The sequence below is a fragment of the Cervus elaphus genome, chromosome 30 (genome assembly GCF_910594005.1).
Source record: "Cervus elaphus chromosome 30, mCerEla1.1, whole genome shotgun sequence".
Classification (NCBI taxonomy): Eukaryota; Metazoa; Chordata; class Mammalia; order Artiodactyla; family Cervidae; genus Cervus; species Cervus elaphus.
Window position 1 is genome coordinate 59,421,503 of NC_057844.1, and position 16,527 is coordinate 59,438,029.

At 35.9% G+C, this 16,527-nt stretch overlaps 1 long non-coding RNA gene across 2 annotated transcripts in view; it reads right to left on the bottom strand.

Moving 5' to 3' along the window:
• Nucleotides 1–2,335: 2,335 nt before the first annotated feature.
• The window catches only part of LOC122687009, a 79,449-nt gene continuing 65,257 nt past the window's right edge, over nt 2,336–16,527 (bottom strand). For both annotated transcript variants that reach the window (XR_006338980.1, XR_006338981.1), the window contains exons 2-3: nt 9,006–9,079; nt 2,336–3,036 (exon numbers count right to left, since the gene is read on the bottom strand). This is a non-coding gene — a long non-coding RNA (uncharacterized LOC122687009). The remainder of the gene's footprint in view (nt 3,037–9,005; nt 9,080–16,527) is intronic.

Sequence of the window (16,527 nt, forward strand, 5' to 3'; positions counted from 1 at the left end):
TTAAAGACACTTAGAAAATAAATTGTGGAGATAGAGAACCAGTATAGACTGTATGAGAACTTATTTGAAAGAGTATCACTGTTTTCAGATAACTTTTTGGTACACATCATAGCTTTTATATTATTAGGGGAAAGTTAAACTTGTTACTCAATTTCTTCTCAAAAATGGTTAAAATGACCCATAACAAATGTTAGTGAAGATACAGAGAAAATGGAACTCTTGTACACTGTGGGTGACATTGTAAATTTGTGCAGTCACTGTGGAAAACAGTATGGGGTTTCTTCAAAAAACAACAACAAAAAAGATTCACTTATGATCCAGAAATTCTATTGTGACCTGTGTATCTGAAGAAAACAAAACTAATTTGAAAAGACATGTACCCTATGTGCATGGCAGCATTACTTACAATAGGCAAGATATGGAAGCAACCTAAGAGTACACCAACAGATTAATGGATAAAAGATGTTACACAGATAGATAACGATAGATATCTTTCTCACATATATAGATCTATATATAGATGTAGATATCTCCTCAAAATGAAGCACATCTAAACTGAGACTAGTTTACATTTTGGCAGTCTGAAAGTGATGGAAGATGTATTTGAAAGTTTAGTAAAATTAACAGCAATTAGTGTGATTAGAAGCATTAATGAGTCCTCAATCTTTGTAATTTAGGTAGCTGTCTTACAAATAATATTACTGTGCTCCAATTAAAAATTTGGCTTGAAGCTCAACAGTCAGAAAACTAAGATCATGGCATCTGGTCCCATCACTTCATGGGAAATAGATGGGGAAACAGTGGCTGTCTTTATTTTTTTGGGCTCCAAAATTACTGCAGATGGTGATTGCAGCCATGAAATTAAAAGACGCTTACTGCTTGGAAGGAAAGTTATGACTAACCTAGACAGCATATTAAAAAGCAGAGACATTACATTGTCAACAAAGGTCCGTCTAGTCAAGGCTATGGTTTTTCCAGTAGTCATGTATGGATGTGAGAGTTGGACTATAAAGAAAGCTGAGCACCGAAGAATTGATGCTTTTGAACTGCAGTGTTGGAGAAGACTCTTGAGAGACCCTTTGACTGCAAGGAGATCCAACCAGTCCATCCTAAAGGAGCTCAGTCCTGGGTGTTCATTGGAAGGACTGATGTTGAAGCTGAGATTCCAATGCTTTGGCCACCTGATGCGAAGAGCTGACTCATTTGAAAAGACCTTGATGCTGGGAAAGATTGAAGGCAGGAGGAGAAGGGGATGACAGAGGATGAAATGGCTGGATGGCATCACCGACTGGATGGACATGAGTTTGGGTAAACTCTGGGAGTTGGTGATGGACAGGGAGCGCTGGCATGCTGTGGTTCATGGGGTCACAAAGAATTGGACACGACTAAGGGACTGAACTGAACTGAATGACTGATTGATTGATTAAGGATACCAGGCTTTCTTTGGCATCCTTTGACTATAAGGAGTTGTTGGGGTTCACAACACTAACTACTATTTTTATTAGTTTTTGAATAAAGAGTTTAAGAAACAGAGATGTGAAGTTGTGTGTCTAAGATGGTACAACCTTTGAATATCACAGCTAATTCCTAACCACAAAATGCAGTAACATTGTGATTTTTAATCTTAGGCTGTGACTTGGTAATAAAAGCTATGATATATCTTTAAAATATTTTAAAAGTATAATTGTATATAATAGTGATAATATAATGATAAATTGTGAAATCCATCATATTAAAATGAGACACGGATACTAAGTATAAGAAAAATAAGGTCCAGTGACTACGCTAAGAAACATGAACTTTCAGGAAATTTTCATCTACGAGTAATAAGCATGTTGTGTTCTGTGTAACTTACACACTTTTCTTTAAACAAAATAATTAGAGTGTAAGGTGCCAAAGACTCAGAATTACTCTCTTCATGGAGCATTTACCCTCCAAATAAAAATAAGTTATCTTTTTGAAGAAAATGCAACAAATGTTTTAAATAAATGAGTCAAATATTATTTTGTTAATTAAACATGTCCATCATTGACTGAGATAGAGGAAACGCAGCTAGCTAACTGCTTTAGCTTTGTATATCTTTAGCTTGTTAGAGGCTACCTCAGCCAGCTCTCTGTATCTGGATTCCACATCCTCAGATTCAACCAACCACAGATGTATTCATGGTTGGTTGCATCTACAGACACAGAGTCCATGGATACAGAAGGGCCCGATGAACTAAGTCATTTTACGTAAAGGACTTGAATATTGGAGGATTTGGGTTGTCCGGAGGGTTGCATATTCTAAGGGACCCCTCTTAATAAATTCAAAATTGATAGCTAAGGGAAGACCCCTCTGTAGTCTCTTTATTTGGAGACCAATTATCTTGTCTGATAAGTCACAAATTTGTTCTGATTTTGTTTGTTTAATCTCCACTATTCCTTTAAAGTGCTCAGCCATATGTTTTAAAAGTCAATTTCCAATTCCGTTTTTTCTTTCTGTATATCTATTTTAAAGAGAAGCCTCCTTTCTAAGTGTAGGTGTTCACTCAGCATTTAAAAAAGAGAAAAAAAACATTTTCTCTAAAGTCAAATTTCAGTCATTTATTGCCTCTTCTATATTTCCTTTACAAGTTAAAATCTCTGCCTCATGTACCCTTAATGGAAAGGTTTCTGAAACAGCATTACATAGTACATATCATACTTTTCAAGAACATTTATTTGAATTATGAACAGCTATGCTATTTAAAATCCTGTACTGGCTTTTTGCACTCAGCTGCTTTTAACAACATTTCCCTCTCAGGCATTAACAATTAAGTGAGCTATTTGATTAAATAAGCATTAACAAAATCCTTAATTCAGAAGGAAATTTCTGTCTGTCTTCCTGAAGTTTAAGAAAATCTTTAATCATTGACCTTGACTTGGCTATAGGCCAAGGCTTAAATGCAGCTTATATAGATCCAACATTTAGTCCAGAATTCCTAATGGAGTATGTGCAGTAAGACTGTCCTTCTCCTTAGAACAAAAATTAATGGATGGATGGCTCATTTACAGAGATCTAGAGAAGGAGAGAAAAAAAAAGAGATTTATTTGGCTGGTAGAATGAAAAACAAAAAAAAGACCGAGTTAGGCAGAATTTAAAATGTGTAAGTTTAAATTGGTTTTAGTGTGAATTATTTTATTTGGACATCATACAGCGTAATGAAGAGAGGATATTTTGAGATCTCAGGACATAGATCATAGGAAGTTGATCAGATTGTTTATTTCATTTTACTTTCTCTCCTTTCTAAAGTTGTTAAGTGATATTTTTAACACGGCAAAAAACTCCCATATTGTCATCCTATTTAATTTTTAGTAATACTTAGTAACAGTAAGGTAAGTAAAGAAGCCAAGCTTTTATTGAGAGTATATTTAGGAAAACAATTTTGTCTCTATGTATTAGTAGATTTCAGCTTTCTTATAGATGAAACCATGACACAAAGGATGGAAGCCACTACAGTTCTAACATGTATACTTATAAAAGGGGTTTTCATTTCCCAGCTAAGCAGAAGCAAGAATCAATATTAGAATTAATTTCTCAACTATCATTGATCTCAGAATTTAGACTAAGCAAAATGACCCAGATGTGACTTCTCAAGTGAGAGAATACTCTGGAATTTCTGTTGAGGAATCCAAGGCAAAGTTTAAGCAATTATCTTTGTGTGAATTAGCAAATACAATTAAAATATTGGGCTTTTGTGCTGACTTAGATATGAGACTTATCAGATCTATGCGTTAACCCATTCTTATGAAGAACTTCCTCAAAAACTCAACAGAGACAAGATAATTAAGTGCTAAACCAAACAAAGGAGATGAGATTTTGTACAATTAGGACAAATAAAAAAGAAGCATCAACTGTCACAAACAAGAGTATCCTAGGAATAAATAGTATAATGTAAAATTACATATAATATAAAATCTGGTATCTTAGATGGGATATGGAAGCAAAATATATATTAGGTAAGAAGTAAGAACATTTGAGTAAAGTATGGAAATAATTATTAGTAAAGTATCTATATATAAAAACACCTACTTCTGCTTCATTGTCTATGCTAAAGCTTTTGACTGCATGGATCAAAACAAACTGTGGAAAATTCTTAAAGAGATGGGAATACCAGACCACTTTACCTGTCTCCTGAGAAACCTGTATGCAGATCAAGAAGTAACAGTTAGAACCAGACATGATACAATGAACTGGTTCAAAATTGGGAAAGGAGTATACATCAAGGCTGTATATTGTCACCATGATTATTTAACTTACATGTAGAGTACATCATCAGAAATACTGGGCTGGATGACTCCCAAGGTGGAATCAAGATTGCCAGGAGAAATATCAACAACCTCAGATATGCAGATGATACCATCCTAAGGACAGAAAGCTAAGAGGAACTAAAGAGTCTCTTGATGAGGGCTAAAGAGGAGGATGAAAAAGCTGGCCTAAAACTCAGCATTCAAAAAACAAAGGTCATGGAATCCAGTCCCATCACTTCATGGCAAATAGGAGAAAAAGTGGAAGCAGTGACAGATTTTATTTTCTTGGGCTCCAAAATCACTGCACATGGTGACTGCAGCTTTGAAATTAAAAGATGTTTGTTCCTTGGAAGGAAAGCTGTGACAAACCTACACAGCATGTTGAAAAGACATCACTTTGCAGACAGAGGTCCCTTAAAGTCAAAGCTATGGTTTTTCCAGTAGTCATGTATGGATGTGAGAGTTGGACCATAATGAAAGCTGAGCTCCAAAGAATTGATGCTTTCATATTGTGGGCAGGAGAAGACTCTTGAGAGTCCCTTGGACTGCAAGGAGATCAAACCAGTCAATCCTAAAGGAAATCAACCCTGAACACTTATTGAAGGACTGGTGCTGAAGCTGAAGCTCCAATATTCTGACGCCCTAATGTGAAGAGCCAACACACTGGAAAAGATTTTAATGCTGGGGGAGATTGGGGGCAGGAGGAGAAAGAGGTGACAGAAGATGAGATGATTGGATAGCATTGCCAACTAAATGGACATAAGTTTGAACAAACTCTGGAAGATGGTGAAGGACAGGGAAACTTGGAGTGCTGTAATAGGGTCACAAAGAGTCAGACATGACTTAGCCACTAAACAATGACAATATATTCATTAATTGTAACAAATATGCCATACTAATATAAGATGTTGCTAATAAGGAAACTCAATGTGGAGTATGTGAGAATTCTTTGTACTAACTTTACTTTTTTTTTCTTTTCTTTGTGAATCTAAAAATCTCGTGAAATAAAGTATAAGAAAAGCAAGGATAAAGAAATAAATGAAAGAATAAACAGATTAATACCAAAACTATTTACAGATAGTGTTCTCTGATCTAGGGATCTAATTACATTATAGAAAGACTTATTTGGTTTTAAATTATAGGATAACAGTATAAAGTAAACAAAATGGTATTGAAACAAATCAAAGTTCATGTTGTTGAAAAGACTCATTGACACCAAATTTGAAGGACTATTGAGACATGAAAGAACTTCTGGGCACCTTTTTTTCTTCAGAAGAAAATTACAAAAAGATGGTCTTCAGAACAAAATATTAGTGAAGTCTTTTATTGTTGATGCTCTAATATCTGAAACAAGCAAAATGTATTGTTTGATTATAAAGGGAAAAAGCTGTGCTTGTAAGTTCTAGTCTTTGAGCACATCAAAAATGCTGATCTTCTATAGGGCTTAGAGAAGCATGAATGAAGTTCAGGGATTGGCAGACTTTCAGAAATGGAAGTGTTGAGGAATGGTTGACCTTTATCTGTAGACGTATATTTAATAGATTGTTGGTGTTGCTTATTGGCTGACTTACAGAAGTGCTCATTGAAGTGAATTGTCATTGATTTATGAAATGAATATAAACTAGTTTCAGTGGTTATATTTTATCTTGGCAAGGGAAAATAATTATTTTCCAAGAACAGTAGGAACTTTTATTATCACATCAAATAGAATATAGATATTTCATTGTTCAACATTTTTATTTGATAACCAATGTGCTAGCTTCTATAATGATATCTGATGCATTTTAAATCCTGTATGCTATCTGTTAGTGCCAAAGCTCTTTCAATATATACTTCCTGATTCAATCAGGAGGTGTAGAAAAAAACTGTATAATACTTAATAGTGTTTTCTTCTAATTTTTATTGTGCTTTCTCCTATTTCAAAGGAAGGTAGAACTCTACCAAGAGTGTCTCACATAATCATGATGCAAATGGAAATAAAGTTGCATTTACTTCCATTCTGCTATAACCATAGGTCCCAACAAGGTATTTAAAGGCACTATGAAGTGATAATAACCTTAAACAATTATCTTTATAACACCCATTTTAAAATTTGTAATATGTTTCAGATTTTGTGGAAACCATACAACACAATTAATAATAATCCTATGAGATAAATACAAAATGGAATAATATGACTAGCAAGTCTTTTTTGTAAAAGGAGCAATACTAAATGGGAAATGGGTGTCTCATTTTAGGAGTTTTAATTTAAGTAAAATTGTGAGACAAATAACTTTTAGTTAAATATTCTTTAATTTACACCATATTGTAAATCCCTTTCTCAATGTTTATAATGATATAAAAAGTAAAGACTATTTAAACCCAGGTCATTAAGCCAGTTGGAGAAGGCAATGGCACCCCACTCCAGTACTCTTGCCTGGAAAATCCCATGGACAGAGGAGCCTGGTAGGCTGCAGTCCATGAGGTCGCTAAGAGTCGGACATGACTGAGCGACTTCACTTTCACTTTTCACTTTCATGAGCTGGAGAAGGAAATGGCAACCCACTCCAGTATTCTTCCCTGGAGAATCCCAGGGAAGGGGGAGCCTGGTGGGCTACCATCTATGGAGTCGCACAGGGTCGGACACGACTGAAGTGACTTAGCAGCAGCATTAAGCCAGTAATCAATACAGTTACTAATATGAATGATAGATTATGAATAAGATTAAATTTTAAGAAATTCTGCATTAGGCAATGGGTAGGACATTTTTTTTTTTCAGGTCAATATTCTCATAGAGAATAACCCAGAAAGTTGGACATAACACAGATATATTGTTTGTTAGGATTTAGAGAGGTCAGAAGCAATAAGAGCCAGTATCTGGAAAGAGAGGAGAGTTAAAAACAAACAAACAAACAAACTTAATTTGGTATGTAAAGCTTCTTTTCCTCTCAAGGCAATTGCAGATCCCAGCAGAAAAATTATTAACTAAGAGGATGAGTAAGTGGTTAGAGCTTTCATCTGTGGCACTAATTTGGAGGGCTTAGGTAAATACACCAGGCTTTTATAAGTGACCTTAGGATCCATACCCTATGAGTAGTAGGGATTTGGAAATAGACCACCCCCCCACAATAACTGAATCCGTCTTAATACCTGAGTCCATTAAAAATATCTGCCTTAATTCTAACTGCCTCCTGAAATTAAAAACACTTGTGAAAATTAGGATCATCTAGAATTTTACGTTATTTTGAATTTTTCTTTCCTGTGGTCTGGAATTCTATTTTTTATAAGAAAATAATCTATTGGAAAATAAGAATTTCAAAAAGGGAAAAAACAAAATAGAATAAATTCATAATAATTCTAAATATTGGTGTTGCCAGTCATGAAAGTTAATTACAATTAATATGATAAGAAATTAACCTACACAATAGAGATTATAACAAATAATTGAAAAATATATAATAGAAATAAATAAACTGTATAACTGAAAATTGTGGTAGTGGTTTAGTTAGTTGATAAGTCGTGTCTGACTCTTGTGACCCCATGGGCTATAGCCTACCAGGCTCCTTTGTCCCTGGGATTTCCCAAGCAGGATTACTGGAGTGGGTTGCCATTTCCTTCTCCAGGGGATCCTCTTTACTCTGGGATCAAACCTGTGTCTTCTCTCCTGAATTTCAGTGAATGCTTTATCATTAGGGAAGACCATAAATGAAAATACAAATGATTACATTAACAACAGAGTGAATGTCTTTAATGACAGATGATGCATAATTGAAGAACTAATTGGTGAAGTGGCGTATTTCAAATTCATAATTTTAAAGAGAATTATCAGGATAACATGCCCAAAAGTGGCAAATGATGGAAAATATATAAAATATAAGAAATCAAGCAAAACCTTGTGAAATAGCTAATACATGTGTGGTTTAAATGTCAGAGGATGGTAGAAATAATAAGGCAGAAAATACATCTGAAGAGATAGTGGCTGATAATATTCCAGAAGAAACCACAATAAGTTATAGTTTAAACAACCACTAAGAAATCCAACAGAGAAAAAAAAAAAAATGAAGAAAAGCATGACTAAGCACTAAGTAGGAAAAACTGTGGTCAAGACTAAAATACATTCTAGGTAGTAGTCAAAAGTAAAAAAGAAAAAATTACTTATTTCTTATAACTACTTTCCCAATTGAAAATGGCAGACTACTTTGCAATAGAATAAAATGAAATACAGAAGATAATGAAATTGTATCTTCAAATATGTTGTATCACTAACATCAAATTCTGTACTGAGTAGAATATACTCTAAGGTTAAGTAATGATTAAGTAAAGAAACCAATAATAAAAACATCAATATCAACATAAGCCCCACAACACTTGAGATGATAAGCAACAACCAATAAATCTAGGAAATAACAAAGTAATTATTGATTGGAATGAAAATGATCAGCAGTGAGGCTTCAAGATGAAGGGGAAAATGAAGAGCAATAATAACATTAACTATGTAGGAAATTCTAAGTGAATATTTATGGAAAAAATCAATTTTTATAATACATGATACATGTATATATTATAAAACAATGCTGAATTGAATTTCCACATCAATTTTAACAATGATCATAAAACAACATATATACAAAATATATAGAAAAAATTATAATTTTAAAAACATTCCAAAATAAGCAAGTGGAGAGAAGAACATAAGGAACATATAATCATGAAACAAAGAGACTACAAAGTATAAAAGCATAGAATTATATAAATTACCTTAATAATCTGTATGATTTTCCACTACCAGAGTTCCCTGGAGTTCAAACCCATCAATGTTGTTCAAGGGTCAACTGTAATAAAAGCATTGGTAATTGAATCCTCAATTATAAAGGTGAATTTACATATAGCAATGCAGAATAAGGAGAAATAAATCAGGAGAGATATATGATATACAGCACTGAGAGTATACAAGAAACAAATACATTTTTTTATTTAGAGAACTGTACTCAGAAACTTAGAATAGTATGCATTACTTTGAAGTGCATATGAAACAGTGAAGTTCATTTTTTCTTATTAATTTTATGAAGAGACAATGCATAAAATAGAATGCAACATTTAAAATGAACTGTTATTTGGGTTTTTAACAACTGCTTACGCCAATGAAACTACCATATTAACCAAGACATAGAGAATTTCCATCACCTGCAAAGATGCTTTTTTAAGGCACATTCTCCTGTCTAAATGGATTCCAGGTAATCACCAATTTACTTCCTTGGTTCTACATATCAGTTTACTTTTTATACAATTACGAGTACAGAAAAAAAAAAAAAAAAGTCCTTCTCTATCCTTTTCTACATAGCATATCAGTGATCCCCAATCATGGAAATACCTATTGGGACATGAGTCCAGGAGAGAAACCAGGATGTTCATGTCAGCAAGCATGACAAAACAATAAATGTATTCTTAAATATTTGTCACAAATGTATATATATATGTATACATACACACACGAGTCCTAAAGATGATGCTGTTAAAGTGTTGCACTCAGTATTTGGAAAACTCCTCAGTGACCACAGGACTAGAAAGGTCAGTTTTCATTCTAATCCCAAAGAAACATAATGCTAAAGAATGTTCAAACTACCATCCAGTTGCACTCGTTTCACAGGCTAGCATGGTAATGCTGAAAATCCTTCAAGCTAGACTTCAGCAGTGCGTGAACCAAGAACTTCCAGATGTACAAACTGAATTTAGAAAAGGCAGAGGAACCAAAGATTAAATTGCCAACATCCATTGGATCATAGAAAAAGCAAGGGAATTCCAGAAAAACAGCTGTTTCATTTACTACTCGAAAGCCTTTGTATGGATCACAACAAACTGTGGAAAATTCTGAAAGAGATGGGAATACCAGACCACCTGACCTGCCTCCTGAGAAACATGCATGCAGTTCAAGCAGCAACAGTTAGAACCTGACATGGAATAACAGACTGGTTCAAAATTTGGAAAGGAGTATACACCAAGGCTGTACCCTGCTCATTTAAATTTTATACAGAGTATATCATGTATACCATGTGAAATGAGACCTATATGAATCACAGGCTGGAATCAAGATTGCCAGGAGAGATAGCAACAACCTCAGATATGCAGATGATGCCATTCTAATGGCAGAAAGTGAAGAAGAACTAAAGAGCTTCTGATGAGGGTGAAAGAGCAGAGTGAAAAAGGTGGCTTAAAAGTCAGCATTCAAAAAAATAAGATCATGACATCCAATCCCATCACTTCATGGCAAATAGATGGAGAAAAATTGGAAACAGTGACAAATTTTATTTTCTTGGGTTCCAAAATCACTGCAGAGGGTGACTGCAGCCATGATATTAAGACACTTGCACCTTGGAAGAAAAGCTATGACAAACCTAGTTTAGTACGGTTCAGTCAGTCAGTCATGTCTGACTCTTTGCGACCCCGTGAACCGCAACACGCCAGGCCTCCCTGTCCATCACCAACTCACGGAGTCCACCCAAACCCATTCCACTGAGTCAGTGATGTCATCCAACCATCTCATCGTCTGTTGTCCCCTTCTCCTCCTGCCCTCAATCTTTCGCAGCATCAGGGCCTTTTCCAATGAGTCAGCTCTTTGCATCAGGTGGCCAAAGTATTGCAGTTTCAGCTTCAATATCAGTCCTTCCAATGAACACCCAGACATGATTTCCGTTAGGATGGACTGGTTGGATCTCCTTGAAGTGCAAGAGACTCTCAAGAGTCTTCTCCAACACCACAGTTCAAAAGCATCAATTCTTCGGCGCTCAGCTTTCTTTATAGTCCAACTCTCACATCCATACATGACCACTGGATAAACCATAGCCTTGAATAGACGGACCTTTGTTGACAAAGTAATGTCTCTGCTTTTTAATATGCTGTCTAGGTTGGTCGTAACTTTCCTTCGAAGGAGTAAGCGTCTTTTAATTTCATGGCTGCAATCACCTTCTGCAGTGATTTTGGAGCCCAGAAAAATAAGGTCAATCACTGTTTCCACTGTTTCCCCATGTATTTGCCATGAAGTGATGGGACCAGATGCCATGATCTTAGTTTTCTGAATGTTGAACTTTAAGCCAAATTTTCACTCTCCTCTTTCACTGTCATCAAGAAGCCCTTTGATTCTTCTTCACTTTCTTCCATAAGGGTGGTGTCATCTGCATATCTGAGGTTATTGATATTTCTCCCAGCAATCTTGATTCCAGCTTGTGATTCCTCTAGCCCAGCGTTTCTCATTATGTACTGTGCATATAAGTTAAATAAGCAGGGTGACAATATACAGCCTTGATGTACTCCTTTTCTGCTTTGGAACCAGTCTGTTGTTCCATGTTCAGTTCTAACTGTTGCTTCCTGACCTGCATACAGGTTTCTCAAGAGGCAGGTCAGGTGGTCTGGTATTCCCATCTCTTTCAGAATTTTCCACAGTTTATCGTGATGCACACAAGTCAAAGGCTTTGGCATAGTCAATAAAGCAGAAATAGATGTTTTTCTGGAACTCTCTTGCTTTTTTGTTGATCCAGCGGATGTTGGCAATTTGATCTCTGGTTCTTCTGCCTTCTTTAAAACAGCTTGAACATCTGGCAGTTCATGGTTCACATATTGCTGAAGCCTGGCTTGGAGAATTTTGAGCATTATTTTACTAGCATGTGAGATGAGTGCAATTGTGCAGCAGTTTGAGCATTCTTTGGGATTGGAATGAAAACTGAACTTTTCCCATCCTGTATCCACTGCTGAATTTTCCATATTTGCTGACATATGAGTGCAGCACTTTCACAGCATCATCTTTTAGGATTTGAAATAGCTCAACTGGAATTCCATCACCTCCACTAGCTTTGTTCATAGTGATAATTCCTAAGACCCATTTGATTTCACATTCCAGGATGTCTGGCTCTAGATGAGTGATCACACCATTGTGATTATCTGGGTCATGAAGATCTTTTTTGTACAATTCTTCTGTGTATTATTGCTACCTCTTCTTAATATCTTCTGCTTCTGTTAGGTCCCTAGCATTTCTTCTGTCCTTTTTTGAGCCCATCTTTGCATGAAATATTCCCTTGGTATCTCTAATTTTCTTGAAGTGATCTCTAGTCTTTCCCATTCTATTGTTTTCCTCTATATCTTTGCTTTGATTGCTGAGGTAGGCTTTCTTATCTCTCCTTGCTATTCTTTGGAACTCTGCATTCAAATAGGAATATCTTTCCTTTTCTCCTTTGCTTTTCACTTCTCTTCTTTTCACAGCTATTTGCAAGGTCTCCTCAGACAGTCATTTTGCTTTTCTGCTTTCCTTTTGCTTGGTGATTGTCTTGATTCCTGTCTCCTGTACAATGTCATAATCCCCTGTCCATAGTTCATCAGGCACTCTGTCTATCAGATCTAGTCCCTTAAATCTATTTCTCACTTCCACTGTATAGTCATAAGGGATTTGATTTAGGTCATATCTGAATGGTCTAGTGGTTTTCCCCACTTTCTTCAATTTCCCCCACTTAAAATTTCCCCACTTTCTTGAATTTGGCAATAAGGAGTTCATGATCTGAGCCACAGTCAGCTCCTGGTCTTGTTTTTGCTGACTGAATAGAGCTTCTCCATTTTTGGCTGCAAAGAATATAATCAGTCTGATTTTGGTGTTGACCATCTGGTGATGTCCATGTGTAGAGTCTTCTCTTGTGTTGTTGGAAGACAGTGTTTGCTATGACCAGTGCGTTCCTTTGGCAGAACTCTATTAGCCTTTGCCCTGCTTCATTCTGTACTCCAGGGCCAAATTTGCCTGTTACTCCAGGTGTTTCTTGACTTCCTACTTTTGCATTCTAGTCCCCTGTAATGAAAAGGACATCTTTTGGGGGCGTTAGTTCTAGCAGGTCTTGTAGGTTTTCACAGAACCGTACTACTTCAGCTTCTTAAGCATTACTGGTGGGAGCATAGACTTGGATTACGTGATATTGAATGGTTTGCCTTGGAAACGAACAGAGATCATTTTGTCATTTTTGAGATTGCATCCAAGTACTGCATTTTGGACTCTTTTGTTGACTATGATGGCTACTCCATTTCTTCTAAGGGATTCCTTCCCACAGTAGTAGATATAATGGTCATCTGAGTTTAATTCACCCATTCCAGTCCATCTTAGTTCGCTGATTCCTAGAATGTAGATGTTCATTCTTGCCATCTCCTGTTTGACCACTTCCAATTTGCCTTGTCATGGGCCTAACATTCCAGGTTCCTATGCAATATTGCTCTTTACAGCATCGAACCTTCTCTGACAAACCTAGACAGCATATTAAAAATTGAAATATCATTTTGCTGACAAAGATCTATATGGTCAAAGCTATGGTTTTTCCCATAGTCATATATAGATCTGAAAGGAGGCTGAAGGTCAAAGAATTAGTGCTTTTGAATTGTAGTGCTATAAAAGACTCTTGAGAGTCCCTTGGACAGCAAGGAGATCAAATCAGTCAATCCTAAAGAAATCAACCCTGAATATTCATTAGAAGGGCTGATGCTAAAGCTGAAGCTCTAATACTTTGCAAAAAGCTGACTCATTGAAAAACACTCTGATGCTGGGAAAGATTTAGGCAAAAGAAAAAGAGGGCGGCTGAGTATAAGATGGTTAGATAGCATCAGCTGACTTAATGAACATGAACTTGAGCACATTCTTGGAGGTAGTGAAGGACAGGGAAGCCTGGCATGTAGTAGTCCATGGCGTTGCTAAGAGTTGGACAGAACTTAGCAACTGAACAACAACATGTTTGCTTGTGATCCTTTAAATGGCAGATACACAACAGTATTTTTAGAGACACAATGATGTACCTATAATATCTTTTGTCCTTAAACATCATTCATTTGTAGAGTTCCATCAGAAGTTTATGAAGGTAACCTAAGACAGATATTTAGGAAAGATATTTAGATACTGAAACAGTGAAAAGGAAATGTTCTAAAATGAAGATAATTTGAATTTCTCATATAGGTCAACAATTTTTTTTTCTGTACAGGAAAGTATATATTTTAGCCTTCAGAGATCATACAGTCTCTATTTCAACTACTCAAGTTTGTTTTTGTAATTCAAAAGGAGCCGTAGACAACACATATAAGATCAGCAAAACCTTAAATACTAAAAACGGCCGCTGGCCGGAATTGGCCTGAGGGCCATGGTTTGCTAGCCCGTGATATAGTCAATTTAAAATCATTCAAGTATATCAAACTAACTCAAATAAAATTAGAGTGGCTAGCAATTATAAAGTTATGCAAAAAATCTAAAGTCACTATGACTGTTCTCTTGTTTGGAGTGTAAGTGACTTACAGCTTGTCTTCTCTTTTAGTTTCAATTACAGGCTGTTCCCATTTTGCTATTCTAAATAAAGGTGAAATACATATTTTTTTGTTTGTTTGTTTGTTTGATTAGTTGGAGGCTAATTACTTCACAACATTTCAGTGGGTTTTGTCATACATTGATATGAATCAGCCATAGATTTACACGTATTCCCCATCCCGATCCCCCCTCCCACCTCCCTCTCCACCCAATGTTTTTAACTAGAAGTGCATCACTCTCTGGAGTAGGAAATAGCAACCCACTCCAGTATTCTTGCCTGGATAGTTGCATGGACAGAGGAGCCTGATGGGCTACAGCCGATGGGGTCGCAGAGTTGGATATGACTGAAGTGACTTAGCATGCATGCACCATCAGTCTCAAACATATTTCTCAATTAAAATTTAGCATGTCTTACATTTTCCACACCTCAAAACTAATAACAATAACACAATCAAAATTTGCTTTTTGCTCTATATCCACAAATAATCCCCACAACAACCAGAAACTAGTTTTATTTTGATAAGTGCATTGCAAGGATTGCATGTATAATAAAAATGCCCATGCATAGTTTTTATATCATCCTCTCTCACCTAGAACACTACAGTGAAAAAGCATTGTATATTTTCTTTTGAGAAATAAAGTATACCTTGCAGGCTCAAGATTTTATTGCCGAATGTATGCTTCTGCTTCTCAAAGTTTATTATGCATATGAATCACCAAAAGACTTTGTTAAAAATGCAGATTATACTTCAGTAGATCTGAAATTAGGCTGAGATTCTGCATTTCTAAATGCTCCCAAGTAGTACTCATCCCACTGGTGTATGCACCAAGATATATAGTAATGGTGTATATAGCATACTTTATAGTATATGCTACATGCATACTATATATATAGTATATAGTACGTGTGTGTGCTAACTTGCTTTAGTTGTGTCCAACTGTGTGAGACCCTGTGGACTGTACCCTTCCAGGCTCCACTGTCCATGTGATTCTCCAGGAAAGAACACTGCAGTAGGTTGCTCTTCCTTCCTCCAGAGAATCTTTTCAACCCAGGGAATGAGCCCATCTCTTAGGTCTCCTGTATTGGCAGGTGGCTTCTTTACCACTAGTGCCACCTTCACTGTATAATATATGCTATGGTGTACAGTATATTACAGTGAAAATTTGAGTTTATGGTATATATAGCAGTATGAATAGTATGTTATCAATTCAGCTCAGTTCAGTTCACTCAGTCATGTCCGACTCTGTGACACCGTGGACCGCAGCACGCCAGGCCTCCCTGTCCATCACCAACTCCCGGAGCTTATGCAAACTAATTTCCATCGAGTCAGTGATGCCATCCAACCATCTCATCCTTTGTCGTCCCCTTTTCTTCCTGCCTTCAATCTTTCCCAGCATCAGGGTCCTTTCTAAGGAGTCAGGTATTTGCATCAGGTGGCCAAAGTATGGTATATTTTGTATACAATAAAAAATGTATTATATACTTTGTATACAAATATTTGTTTATAAAATATTGTATACAGGTTATAGTATATTATAGCTTATTTTAACATACAAATAGTATTCTTGACTGATGTATGAAGATTATATAATTCTGCCTGTTAACCAAATAGATGATACAGAACTGATTTCTAATTCAGTATGTTTCTTTAGGTATACTAGCACTGGGTTACATGTTCCCTAGCCCTAGTAATCTAAGGAGGTGCTAAAACATAGATTAGACAAAAGGCATGTAAATATTTTAGAATATAGAGAAATGTGTTTATCCTCTTGTCACTGTGAGTTTATTCAAGAACATATCAAAATTTATTACATGTTGATGGTGACCTACCCTGTATTTCATTATAAGATTTGTAAGGGTTAATTCTCATATTGATTATTAGAATGTTGATCATATGCTCAGAGCAAGAGTTCATCTTGTGGTTCTGTTTTTAAAGAAGAATGAATTATTTTAAGAAATGTTTTGTT